Consider the following 15,451-nt stretch of genomic DNA (forward strand, 5'->3'; position numbering starts at 1 on the left):
TAGATTCTAACTCTCAGATCCCCCCCCCCACCCCCCGCGCCCCCCTAACTTCAGACAAACCCCTGTTTTACTTCCAGACACCCTGTGTAGCTATAAGTCTGTATTTATAAGTGTAAGTGAGAGCAAAACACGTGACTGGATGAGCCCCTTTAATGGCAATGCATCTGGGGCAATGCTATAGTAGCCGGTAATGATTATCTATTAATCTTTTTTTGGAGTATGTAGAGTACCTACACAACATACAGGTTCATTTCCATTTAGGCTCCTCCCTTCCTCCTTTGGCCCCTTCCTTTCAATTCTCCCTATTCTCACACACAGCTGCCCTGTAAGCGGATATGATCTTCAGTCTCTAATCAGCCCCGCCTCCGCTCCACGTCCTCTACCTCCCTCCCACCAGTCAGCCCCTCCCCATACATAGTCAATCTGAGTGGATTTTAATCTAGCTGTAAAAACACAGGATTAGAGGGTCTCTCTCTCTCTCTCTCTCTCTCTCTCTCTCTCTCTCTCTCTCTCTCTCTCTCTCTCTCTCTCTCTCTCTCTCTCTCTCTCTCTCTCTCTCTCTCTCTCTCTCTCTCTCTCTCTCTCTCTCTCTCTCTCTCTCTCTCTCTCTCTCTCTCTCTCTCTCTCTCTCCTCTCTCTCTCTCTCTCTCTCTCTCTCTCTCTCTCTCTCTCTCTCTCTCTCTCTCTCTCTCTCTCTCTCTCTCTCTCTCTCTCTCTCTCTCTCTCTCTCTCTCTCTCATAAACATAACAGTTGATGCTAAGCATCATTGGCTAAAAAATTACATCATGCAGAGTAGTTGATTATCCGGCGCATCAAATAAATGAACTCTGAAGGCTCCAGGGTTTGGATGTTTAGTGAGATTATGCAGCGTGTTACGGTGAAACACGCCATGTTTAACCTTACGTTTATGTTGTGTAGCGGTACGTGTCAAGTAAATGTTGCATAAGCATTCTATTAGAGTTACAATAGAGAGGCTCTTAGTGTCGTTGAAGAAGCTCAATAGAGGGAATCTCCTCTACCTGCTATCATGGCTGCCAGTGGCTCAGGGTCAAGCTGTAGAGACGCCACAGTCAGTGACAGAGAGCAACCACGGGCAATGCTCTGATAACATCGGTCTAGACCAGGGAGTAAGAGTCCCCACCTAGCAGAACGCACGCACCACACACACACACACACACACACACACGCGCACGCACGCACGCACACACACACACACACACAAGTAAATGCTAAATGTGTAAAATCATAATCACAATAAATAAAGCACAATTATAATTTAACAATATAGCGAATCCAATGACACTTAAAATGGATACCAACTGCACTCACCTGGACCAGACTATGTACCCCAACCCTCCCTGTCCTTCTACAGTTTGCTCATCCGTCAATCCAGGAGACCTAGGCAAGAGAGCGATAGAGAGAGAGAGAGAATGGTAAGTCACTGCTTGACAACAGGATTGTAAACACACGTACTCATCAATCTAATACACACACACACACACACACACACACACACACACACACACACACACACAGATATTCTCTCAGTCACACATTTGAATGCTCAGCACACACACACAAATTCTCACACTTTCATTTGTTTTAACCCCCCCCCCCTCATATACACTGACATGCCATCTCGTACTTGTCCCGAGCAGGACAGTGACCTCAATCACAATGCCCATTGTTTTCCCAGCAGGAGACTGAGAACACTTTGGGACAAAAGATGCTTACATCATTATTCTGCGCCAAGCCACTGACAGCGAATGGCCATTATAGTCACGCGACAATGACAGGGTATGCATCTAAATATTTCTGGTCTTGATTTCGCATTCACATACCGTATACACACACACACACACACACACACACACACACAATCTAGCTCTCTGTGTGTCAGTCACCCCGCCCCCCAACCCCACATTCCCAACTTCATTGACAGTATAGCGCAACTTTCTAATAAACAGTAAAAGTCAAGCAGCATTAAGCCTGCAACTCTGAATAACCAAGAAGAGATGGGATATGAGAAGCCACAAAATACCCGCTCAGTTCACTCCTTCTAGAAGAATAATCTGTCTCTCCCCCTCTCTCCGAATCCCCCTCGATGAGAGCTGATGTGAGTTGAGTGTTCTGGCACATCGGTATTGGCTGGATGTGGTGGGTTTCCACCTTACTATATGGATTAAAATATACCATATCATCGCACGGTCGATTCCAGCCATCAACATATCCTGCATGTCATCCCCCCTCTCTCTCACCCATGCTTCCTGTCAATCTCTATTAATAAAGCAGAAATGCCCTAAAAACATATATATATACAAAATAAAATGACTGCTGACCATTGACCCCAAGATCATCTCTGGCCTGTGACAGTGCTGTGTCTCCACTTCATGAGAAGTAGCCTACTACTAGGCTGCCCTCGAAAAGGCGGTACAGGACCATGGCCGCAAGGACAAACAGACTGAAGCTCAGCTTCTACCCCAGGGCCATCCAGGCCCTGAACACAGCAAAGACCTAGGTTCTGGGCCCTGGACAGTCTGGACGGATTGATGGCAGCTGCTGGATTGAAAAAATCAGGTGTAGTGCTGAGGCACAAATGTGTACATTTCAAGCCTGCAAACTGCGACACTTTAAATGAATGTGCAATAACACTATGTGCAATATGACAACCCTAGTCGTCTTATCTGTACAGTATAGTATAGTGGATAGTGTACATAGCCTTTATTTATGTAAACCAGCTCCTTTCCCTTCTTGTTTTTTTAGTTATTTTTTTCTTTCCTAGCACCAGGGGAGCCACCCCTCCCAAATTTCGTTGTTTGGTACCTGTACTATAACAATGACAATAAAGACCATTCATTTATTCATTCATTCATTCATACTACAGGCAGGAGAGCATCACAACCCATACAAGCTAACACCCTCATTATCTGCAAATGGAATCAGATGGGATGGAAAAAAGATCCGTATATTTCATCCACTTCCTGGACGTTGGTTTGAATAGCAAGCACTTTATTCCCCCCCGCCAGCCTTTCTGCGTCAGGAAATTATTTGACCATCCAGTAGCACTAATTGGTCTATTACAGCTGAGAGGGGCTTTAACTGCACAGTTTCATTACGTAATGCAGATTACAAATCAGGGACTGCACGCTCATTGGAAGTGAGAGATATCCCCTGGAAGAATGTTAATGGCTATAAAGACATTTGTGCAACTCCTCATCGAATTATCTGGCCCACAAAGCACTGGGCCCCTGGTGGGAGTCTCTCTACAGCCAAGGTAACAGAGGTCAGAATGGGGTGGGTGGGGGAGAGAGAGAGAGAGGGACGGAGAAAAAAGAGGAGAGGGGGGGGGGGCAATTAGAAGTTTGGAGGGTGAGAGTAGAGAGAGAGAGAGAGAGAGAGAGCAAACTAAGGTCTTACAAGAAGAAAAAGTGCACACTCTTAAAGATGAGGGGGGAAAAGAGAGGAGTGAGTGGAATATGAATGGTCTTTATTGTCATTGCTATAGTACAGGTACCAAACAACGAAATGTAGGAAAATGAATATACACTGTAAGATAAAATGAATATACACTCTGGGTGGAATCCTAACTCATTATCCACGCTCGTAACTCCTGGATTGGCGTAAATCTTGCGTTGCAAAACTTAATGGGAAATATGCAAGACGTTTTGCCTTTACAAACAGAACAGGGAGAGACTGTCACCATCACTCATGTCTTCAAAGGGGGATAGGATGAGAAGATGAGGAGAGAGAAAGGGCAGGTGTGTAGGTCCTGAAGGACATAGGAGGAAGAGAAGAAACAGTCTCTCATAATCAGTCAATCTGAGTACCAAGAGCGGTTTAAGGAAGTGATCGCCAGCATACAAAGCTGCAATTGGCCAGTCAATGAGAGGACGAACCAATCAAAGCCTTCCTTAGCTCTAGTCACCATGCAGCCAGATGACGGACAGCTCGAGAAACAGAGATTATGCAGGATCAGAGATGTGTGCAAAACACGACGGCAGATCATCTCTGTCTTACGCATGCTAGTGTGTGTGTGCTAGTGTGTGTGTGTGTGTGTGTATGTGTGTGTGTGTTTGTGTGACTGAAAAGCAGTCAATACCTAGATTGTCAAGATAACTTTTTTCAAGTCTCCATGAATTAATGAGTCTATGTGAATTGTTTGTACCGTATATGTGAATGCCCTTCAAGTCTATAGCTTAGAGAGCTACCATAAAGAGCTACTACATCTTCAGGGAACATCCATTCATGCCCATACTAACATACACACCAACAACGGAGAGTGACCCTATTCTCCTGCTCCATTTCCACAGCAGCAGGAGCCAGAGGGTGAGAGACCGTCACTCTGGGTTTTTCTCAGTGAATTGAGAATCACAAAGGAGGCCAGTAACCCGGATAGCCTTGGAGCCACAATGCCCTCCTGAACAGGCTTCGCTGCTAAGACTCCCAGGGTAAGGAGCAATTACTGTACTCCCAGTTACTCAATATTAGCTGTGAGCCTGTGACTGATGGAAGTGTGTGTGTGTGTGTGTGTGTGTGTGTGTGTGTGTTAGGGTAAGATGGGGTTATAGGCTGCTCGTTCAGCCAATCCTAAATTACTTCCTGCCCCCCTACACACACACACACACACACCCCTATCCGCAAGCCATATGTAGGTCACTGTGTGGTACATGTGCCTCTACATAAGAGGATTATACTGTCGTACCAAGATGGCCATCTTACCACATTCATAAGAACAATAACACTAGTACTAATATTAATAATACTGAGTCAACTATCACCGAACATTCTTAAAAACCAGCTAGGCCTACTTCTGTATATCTTTTACACTGAACACATAATGACACCTTGACTTCAGCTCATCAAAAACCCCAGCACTTAACGAGCAGCGATCTTAACGAGCATCACATGACATAATAATTCATTACATCACATGACCCGGTGTCTTCCCCCAGCCCCTCTTCTCTGTGACCTTCTAGTACGGCCTTAACAGCGGGGGAGAGTGGGAGGAGAAGAGGGGTGGTACAGAAGGAGATGAGCAGGAAGTCAGGAAAGGCAGTAGAGGAGAGAGCACAACAAAAAACGAGAGAAGAGAGGAGACAGGAAAGGAGGTAGAGAGACAAGAGTGTGGTGAGCAGGTCTGTAAATCTGCCGTCCGATATCTCCTCAGAAAGAGTGTGACTGATGGCTGAGACGGATTGATGGCAGCTGCTGGATTGAAAATCAGGTGTAGTGCTGAGGCACAAATGTGTACATTTCAAGCCTGCAAACTGCGACACTTTAAATTAATGTGCAATAACACTATGTGCAATATGACAACCCTAGGGTTGCAGAGAATAGGAAATGTTAGAATAGGTATAGCATAGCATAGAGTACAGCACAGTGTTTTATTTATACCGTATAGTATAGTGGATAGTGTACATAGCCTTTATTTATGTAAACCAGCTCCTTTCCCTTCTTGTTTTTTTTTGTTTTTTTTCTTTCCTAGCACCAGGGGAGCCACCCCTCCCAAATTTCGTTGTTTGGTACCTGTACTGTAGCAATGACAATAAAGACCATTCATTCATTCATTCATTCATTCGACTGCAAGTGTTTAGTAAACAGACTCGTGATGGAGAGTGCTCGGTGCTATGCGATGAGGATACAAGGGGTGACGGCGGCCCTCTGGCTTGGTCTGTCAGGGCAGGCTTGTGTGTCTAACCCTTGTTCTATATCTTTAAGCAGGTAGACTGCCTGGGGGGCGGGGCTAGAGAGCCATTAGAATGATCCTGGACACCTGGCCTGGTTTTTCCTGCCCAGTGGCCTTAAAGGGCTCATTAGTCCCTCTGTGGGGGGGCCCTCCTCTCTACCAAGCACCTTCTTTCTTTGTTTTGGCTTTGTGTTTCTAGATATTCCACCATACACCCACCTCACATACTTTCCATTTCATCCACTCACATTACTGATTTACTGTCACTTCCTATTGGATAACAAAACAAGTGTTTATTTAGTCATATATACGTTTTAATAATAAATTATTGGTAATTTGTCCCTTCTATTGTGTGTTTCTCCATTTTTGTTGCGGCCAAGAGCTGTAACAGGGTGAACTAGGGCTATTGGATTAGGTCACTGTGGTTGTGTGACAGCGGAGGCTTGCGGCTGTAGAAATCAGAGAACCTCTAGGAACAGACCTGAGATCAGTTTTGTATTGAACCCTCCTTCAATGGTTGTAAATGGATAGGATGGGACTTGGGTAGGACAGGATTATCCGTGGTTAAGTGGTCTGCAGATATGGGTGACGTCAGCCCTAAGACACAGCTATGGGATGACAAGTCATTCCTGTCATTCCTGTTTATTCCTGACACCCCTCTCCCCCAATGTCCCTCTCTTATTTCACTCCTTCTCCTTCTTCTCAAATCTGACTGAAAATGAGGGTAACCCAGGTTCTCAAATCTGAGATCAGGTGTGATATTCTTATGGAGACTGGGTATATCAAAATGAGCTGCCTTTATTCTGGTAGCTTCAATCCCTGCGTCCCTCTGGGTGTGAGACATGGCAGAGGTCACATTGTCCTTAGTCTCTGTCACTCTCTGATGATTCATTTAAAGACAGACTACAGCCTGGAAACTGTCATGTGATCCATGTGATATATTAATATATGGGCACCAGCAAGCAGATAACAAACTTGAAAATCAGGTCATTCTACAGAATGTGATTCCAAACGTCCTTGAGTGGTTCTGTTTAAAGGGGCAATCTGGGATTGGTACATCCATTATTATTATTTTTGAATTAATAATATGTAGTTATTGATTCTTGTAGAAGGCTTATTACCCCATCAGAACCTCAAATATAAACTTGTTTTACTTAATTTGTAATTGTAAACAAACACTTTATAGCTTCAAAACATGGGGAAAAAATCATTTTAATCTCATGGATGAATTTGAGAGTCATAACATTTCTCCAGCCCTATCCCTCAGTTGTTTACTAAAAAAGTGGCAAGGAAACGTTAACCACTTTGTTGTTGTTTGAATCCCAGATTTCAATCCCTTTCAATGTTGTGAAATGTAGCTAGTGTTCATTGAATAGCCTCCACCACTCCTGTCTTGTCTGTTCATCTGATCCATTCACAATTCTTCAAATAAACTATGGCATGGAAGTGCCTTCTAGCCCCTCCTCAAGAGGATCCCTGAACACATTGCTTATTGACAGGGGGGTTTCCCCATCAGGTCCAGCAGTCTCCAAATCAATGAAAGGCCTGTGACGTCACACCACAATGATGCCCGACCATGTGTGTCAGATCATGTTTCATGGTTAACATAGGTGTATTATTCCACTGAACGTCTAACCTTAGGGAGTTCAGTTGTGTGACAAAAAAGAAAAGGTCTTGTCAAAAGTGAAACTAGATCCTGCATTCTACAAATCTGTAGGCCTAAAAACAAATCGATTAGCCTGCGTCTGCCCTCTGCTTGAGGTCGGGATAGCCTCTGCCAAGTCACGGCAACCCAAACCGGGTCCATTCACCATCAGTCCAAACAAAGCGTTGTTGTGAAAGCAAAGCGTGGTCAGCAAACAAATAAACCATAGTTGTTGTCGGAGCATTGCACGGCACGCTCCTTGTTCTTTTACAACCTATGTTGCTCCCGGTGCGGTGCAGACTATCATAAAGCGTTGGTGATTATGCCAGTTCCTGGCGACCGTCCTACCCGTGATTGTACACAGTTATGCCGCTATAGCTCAATCCAAATAGATCGATACCATGGAAATAACGGACAGCCCAACGGCTGAACCACAAGATTTGCGCGCGTGCCAAACTGTTATTAGGTTAACTGTCAATTGTTCTTAAATTATAGTGATCCCGTCACACGTGCGGCCATTTTTGTTCCCCATCCAAGGCATTGTAGCCTACACACTCGGGAGAGTCTATATTATCAATTTACTGTATCTACAGTCCTGTGCAGTGTCACGATATTCAGGGAAAGAAAAAAACCATCCGATTCCAGAATAAGCACTCAACGCACGAGCAAGGCTATCACGTCGGAGCAGCTCTAAGCCATTCCACATAAAGCTCTCACACTAGTGAACGGGATCTACAAAGTCCATCTTTAAAACCAAAAAGTGCCCTTTTCCTTTCACATACAAATACTCTATATTGTGAGCTTTAATTTCCCAGTCTGTATCATGTTGTGGGCAGTGACTTACCCGTAATCGTGTGTGTAAGTTTGCAGCGGTCCTCTAGCTGTCCCGGTTGGATATTCAAACCCCCCTCAGCTGTCGTGGTCCCACAGCTCACTATCCGTGAATACACGATGCCAATCAAATCATCAGACCGCGCCTCTATTGGTGACGTATATCAAAATGGGCATATTGGAGTCAAGGTCCCGCCCCCGCATGCAACTATACATTGTAACCATTCACAATATGATAATGAAAATTAATGTTTCATTGTAACTTCTGATTCTCCATTCTTGATATGAGGCGGCACTCCCTGATGATGTAGAGATGTGTCACTCAGTCTGTCAATCAAATACAATGGATTGTGACCCACACAGTCACAATACATGCTAATGGCATTAAATTGATTGGGAATTATACATTGGGATTAACTGGGAATTAGAGGGATTAGGAATTTGGTTCCAATGCACCGTTTTAGACTGGTCTTAGTAAAGGGCTGAATTTAGATTGCATACCAATATGACAGGATATAGAACAACACCAACCTGATTGTAAGATACAAACTATTACCAATAGTTTAAGAGATAATAAGATAATTATAATATGAGAGTGCTAATATACTTATTAACATATTTTAAGATAATTGACCGAAATTGTATTCCTCTTCAAAGCAGGGACACAGCAGGGACATGCACCCAGAATGGCAGTTCATCTGCTCTCTGTCTGTATGTACTCAATATTCTCCTCAAGTGGGAGTCTACTGAATCTGTCTGCCTACTCCAAGGCGGAGTATCCATTCATCATTCTACTTATTCAATGTCGCCTTTTGATACTAAGGGAGACATTGGACATTATAGAACTAGGATCACTAGGCCATTACACCATACTCGTGTTTTGAGATTTGTGTTGACAGGAAAATGGACCCGGGTGCCGATGAGGCACTGTCAGCTCCAAATAGCACCTAGAGCAGTACTGGAACCGGTACAAGGGTGTACCAGGACCACCATCAGGTTGTATTGCTGTCATCTTTATTGTCTCTATTGTGTTGTTGCATCATAACTGTGCTTAAGTTTCTCTTTTGGCAGGACCTGTGACCATACTGGATGCAGAACGATGCAAATACAACACTAAATTTATGGACAGTGTGTACGCCGATAATATGCAAGGAATTTTTCCTGGATACATGGTGTACAGGTTTTTGCCCTTGCTTGCTTGCTTTGTGCTGGTGGTCCTTGGCCTCCCCTGGGGGACTGCTGGGTACTGGTAAGCAAACTGGCTAGTAGTCGCTCTATTGGTAGAGGGCTGCAAGGGAATTTTTCCTGGCTACATAGTATACAGGTTTGTTACTTTTGCCTGCTCGCGGCTCTGTCAGTATTGATTGATTGATTGACTGATTGACTGAACATTTTCATTGTGTGAAGCGCATTGAGTTGCATCTTGTAAGAAATGCGCTATACAAATAAAATTTGATTTGATTTGATTTGATCAGCAGCCCTGTGAAATAGGATCTCAACCCACCTCTATTAATAAATGTATTACAGTTTAGTATATGACAATGGTATGATGTAGATGTTGGGTATTTTGACCGCATATGCTAGTCTAATCCTGTTGGCAGTTCATTAGAATGATGAATGTACCATGGTTTCATATGTTCACTCTTATCACCTGGCCTAGGTAAAGTAAAAGTGTGTTTGAATTCAATGTATGCCTGAAAAAGGTCTATGAAAGACCGAAAGCTTGTGCAATAAAAACATAGATTTTTGCAGTTTTGAGTGTGTGGATGCTGCTGTGTGTGGATGCTTTTTTTCATTCCATTTGATACTCTTCAGCTCCAGCACCTCAGCTAAATCTGATTACAGATGAGCGGTGGTATTTTCACTATTCAATGCAATGAAATATATTCACCACAAGAGGTCATATGAGACTATCGTTGCAGCTGTCCTTTGGGAAGCACTTCATTCAAACACAATGCCTACTGATTACATTGAAGTGCATTTAGCACACAGCAGTCAAAAAACAAACAGATTGATAATTTTAGACATTTAATTTTTAATAGCACAGTTTTACCATGCAATCAATAATACTCTCTCCTTACTTGTAGAGTAACAATGCACAGGTAACCTTGAATAAGACTATGTACAGTTTTTATGGCACAGAAGTAGCCTCTTGGTCGATGGAGAATACAAAGGGAGAGGGGAGAGGGAAGAGGGGAGGGTTCAGTTTAGTGTAGGGAGGATGGGGTTGTCCTGGTCAGCCATGTTGTTACGGTCAGTCGCTCGTTGCTGTGGCAGCCAGAACGCTATGGTGATGAAGTGGGGTGTTGGGCGGAATCATGTTACTGGGATCACCACGATGGTTCATCATATCTGTGGATAGAAGACACATTAGGTACACTGTCAAAAACAACAATTACTACTACAGTCATTTCAATCTGCCACTAGTCCACTTCCTCACTTCTACTGAAATGGGGATTACAGGTCCAGTAAAATTGTGTTTTGGCTAGGGAACTCCAGGAACACACTTAACACATGAACAGAGCCTAACTAACATATAGGCTACCGTTACTCTATATACCATGCCCACTATGAACTCATTATGCCTAAACCATACAAAATATCCCTTACATCTGCTTCTCCATTCACCTCCCATACCTCTGTTATGTCCAGTCACCCATAGCCATTACATTCAACAACAACAACACACACACACACACACACACACACACACACACACACACACACACACACACACCTGGACTGTGGGAGGGTATCTGTGCCCTCTTTTAGCAGCAGTTCTGAGACCAGTGTGTCCAGAGTATCAGGACTGGATCTCTTCCCATACCTGAGAGAGGGAGAGAGAGAGAGAGAGAGAGAGAGAGAGAGAGAGAGAGAGAGAGAGAGAGAGAGAGAAGAGAGAGAGAGAGAGAGAGAGTGAGAGAGAGAGAGAGAGAGAGAGGGAGAGAGGGAGAGAGAGAGAGAGAGAGAGAGAGAGAGATTTTTAGGTGTGACAGCCCAAGAGCTGTATACCCAGGTGTTCTTCTGAAGATAGCGCTGCTGGCATTTCTAATGACCCCTTTCTCAAACTAATAGGTGGTGGAAAACATCTCAATCTAAGCAGAGGACACACATTTAGAATAAAGCGGTATATTGTCATTATTGGAGAGCTCCGCCAGTAAAATGTATGTGCTGATAATGTCACTATGGGGTACTGAAAGAATGTGAGCAAACGCTGGCTGAATGGCCTAATCATAAAGCGCTGTGTGGTGTAGTTAATTAGAGCATCAGAGGATACTTCTGTAGGATTAAGCCTGTGTTTCAAATAGAGAACAACGTGGTAATTAATGAAACGTTGATCACTCTGTTTTATGTTTCAAAATGATACAATTACTTTCCACTGGTACTTTGAATAGTAATTACAAGTAAACTATGGGTAATATGTCAAGCTGTCCGCTATACTCTCAGAAAAATTACCTTTTATAGTGAGGCTATAGACCCTATTGCACAAATATTATTACTGGATCAATATTAGAGAAACCTTTTATAAAAGATATAGGTATATTAATTCTTAAAAGAAAAAAGAAAACAGAGGGACTTCCCTGGTGAAATAAAGGATAATAACGGGATGAACACGCACACTGCACTCACCTCTGTCGTGTGATTAGGTTAATATAATGTCTTAGGGCGGAGTAGTACTTGGCCAGTTCCTCCGTGGGCGCATCCTCGCCCGGGGTTTCGGGTTTAACAGGATAGCCGTCCACGAGCGTCCCGATGCATATGAACGTCCAGATGAGGAACGTCACTGCGCCCAGCCAGGTACCCAAGTTAGGGTGCATCTTTAACATTATGGAATCAACATTATGATATTGCAATTTACAATATTATCACAATATGATGTTTTTCTTTAAGGGCTTGAACCTTCCTTATTCAAGTCTAAAAATGTGCCTTGAGCTGACCCGTCCCTCACAATCGTTCATAAAAATGTTCATATAACTATTCATAATTAGAAAATAACATTATAAATAATACACATTTGTTTAACTACTACTATTATTATTTTAATTTGTATTTATTTTTAGCTCTCGATTATTTCAAATACTATATACATTAATCTAAAAGCAGCAGAGACAGGCCATGGACTGATTTCCAAAGGCTCCTTAAAGGCTCCCAAACCCATCCGGTAGTCTAATAGCATAGGCATAGACATAGACATAGCATAGACACCGACAGAATATCTCATTTGATGTTACTTCCAGCCTACTGATGTTTTACTGTAATAAAACGACCTCCAATTTTTACTTTTAACAACATATACAACGTCACCGTCAATGGATAAAAAAATTAGGTGCACGGGTCTTCAACTTGTTTACAAATAGCAAATAATCACAAATAACAAACCGGTAACAAATAGAGAGTTACTTACATTCAGTGGAGGGTTGGAGGAGTAGTTTAGCAGCAGTTTGTCCGTTTCTTTCTGCTCTGGTGCGCTTTGGAGAGTCTTGGTGTAGGGCGCGATTTTTATATCAAAGCGCGAAACGCGATAGGGAGGGCGCCCCAGACGCAATCCATTGAGCGCAAGTGTCTTCGCTGCTGCGCGAATGTGCGCGTCACTAGATTGTCATCCCCCAGTTTAAATGACGTTTATGCTTGTTAAAGAAAATAAACGATTGCTTTTTTGGGAGAGAATCCAAATAAATTTAAGAAAAACAATTACACTCCAGAGTGGATTAATTAACTGGGCTGAAATGACATGGAACAGATCCAAGGTCAAATGATGTGGTAATAACTCTGAACTGGGAGTTACATTACAATATGTTTCTCACCTCAGATGTTGACTTTCAGCATAAGAGGAGTGTCAAAGTGACTCCTTCTGTGAAAAATAATTATTGGCATTATTGCTTTAGTGGTATTTCATCCTGATCCCTTGTGGAGTATATGCCAGCCAGTTCATATTGTTTTGATCACTGAGTGGTTTCATTCTTTCTTTTTTGTGTGTGTGTGTGTGTGTGTGTGTGTGTGTGTGTGTGTGTGTGAGAGTGTTGTTTGAGAGAGAGAATACTACTTTTCACAGTTGATTGCTAATTCTTCTCTCTGAGATTGATGGTCATGCCTGGTACAAATCAATGACCAGTAATGACAAGTAGAGTGGAGAAAATGCAGTTTGGAGTGAGATTGAATGTGAAATGATATGCCTTTTCACCAGGACTTGCTGGTGATACCCGTGGTCGAAATGCATGGATGGATGGAGTGGAGAAATGTATCTAGTTTTACTTACTTGTTGGGTTGCCACAGTGTGGATTTGATTGAATTATAGTCCTTAGTAGTGTGTTTTTTATTTCTCTACTTCATATATAAATAGATAAACGGAAACACTTACAGTGACAAAAGACTCAAGTGTGATAGCTTGGCACGTCACCCAAGCATCCATCCAGTGTGAATCAAAACCCTCTTAATAACACCTTAAATAGCATCCAATAGAAGTTTATCTGCATACTAAGTGTTTCATTCAACATCCATTCATAATCCCTTTGGCTGCATCAAATAATTAGCAAGAGCATAATCTTGGTATTCTTAAGTGCCATCCTTAAAGTTAGAGCCAAGAGTGTTGTTATGACGTGGTATGCGGTGACGGTGTTCATTGAAGCTCACACTAGTGAGGGAACAATCTGTAGAGCTCAATGACTGACATTCCATAAGAGCAGCTCTACTTTTTTAAGGCATGTTTTGAGACCATATTTCATTCATCTCCCATGACCACAAAAAACAAGTAATAGGCCCTTACTGTTTGGGTTATAATACAGTAAGACAGTTGTTGTAACTCTCATTAAAGGCCCACATGAATCATTTTGACGTTCAGCTGATACTGTATGGTCCTGGTGGTTCTGCACAATGTACAATGGGGTGCAAAAATGTGGCCACCCCTGGTTTAAATGTCTGTTACTGTTGTGAAGGCCCACAGTTTAGAGCCAGTTTAGTTTCCCCAAACCAGCCCTATTTTGCCCCTGTTATTTCTTTATTATTTTCTATACTATTCCTGTACGTTTATGAAGGTGTATGTATTGTTATTGTAATGTTTATGTATATGTTTGATGACGTAGTATATCCGGGGTGTGTCCGTGACCCGGATGCTAGGTTCGGTGGTGTATATATAGAGACGGAAGTGGTCTGTGAGTCAGTGTGTGACGAGAATCAGAACGAGAGAGAGTAACGAGAGAGAGTAACGAGAGAGAGAAACGAGAAGTGGATTTAAGATGGCGGAGTCAGTAACACGCACACCGTGCTGAAGCTGAACCAGTTTAGCTGTGTCCCCGTTAGCTAGCCTTGCCAGCCGCCGGCTGCTACCGTTGGACCAAGCGAGACCAAGCTGGACAGAGCCGTCGCCTCCACGCGTGGACTGCGACCGACCGTGGACAACCGGACCTGAGCCTTCACCCCTCGTCGTGGACCGCGAAGAAGCCCCTTTCCCTTCGCGTTGCTACGTCACCTCCCCCCTTTTTGTCTGCTACCTTCCTCGACGCACATGCCATCCAACCAGGCCTCAACGCGCACCACAGTCCGGGACTCTAAGCCTGTTCAGGCCAGATACTATGAGTGAGTGAGTGTGTGTGTGGCCGGCGGGGAGGGAGTATATTTTGGGATGTATACATTAGTTGTGTAAATAAATGTGTTTGTTCATATGGGATACCGTTACCGTGTGTTTAGTTGTTTGTATGCTAAGGCTAATGCTAATTCCAATGCTAATGCTAATGCTAATCCCAATGCTAATGCTAACGATGGTAATGCTAGTCTAAAGGTTTGCTGGCGCCCCCTACCTCTATCCTCCTACACTGCCTATTTAGCTCAGAGTTAGTTAGATAACCAGCCCTTCCTAAATTCTACAGTCCTTTTAGCTACTCCCTGGTTACATTTTGGTCCTTCGAGCCGGATAGGTTGTGTAGTGATAGCATGGCTGAGCGCAGCCAACCAGACAAGACAGTTACCCCCCCTTCTCCGCCCCCTGAGCCAGAGCCACGACCACAGAGAGTCCCGCGGTTGCCTCCGAGGTTACAGGAGTATGAGCTTGAGCTCGAAAGCTCACTGAGTGGTAGTGAGGAGCGCACTCCACGGGATACAGTGGTCGGAGAGGCCGAGGTGTCCGCCGGCGCGCGGGTGGCTAGCACCGAGACAGCCATCAAAGAGCACCAGCCTGAGGATGAGATGGCAGAACAGCAGGGTTTTGCCGTAGAAACGGAAGAGCAGGAAGGAGAGGCCCGGTCCGACAGCGCCTGCGGGCGGAAGAGGGAGGGCCTCAGCCTTAACGATCTGC

This window comes from Nansenia antarctica (assembly GCF_963989245.1).
Source record: "Nansenia antarctica genome assembly, chromosome: 5".
Lineage (NCBI taxonomy): Eukaryota > Metazoa > Chordata > Actinopteri > Argentiniformes > Microstomatidae > Nansenia > Nansenia antarctica.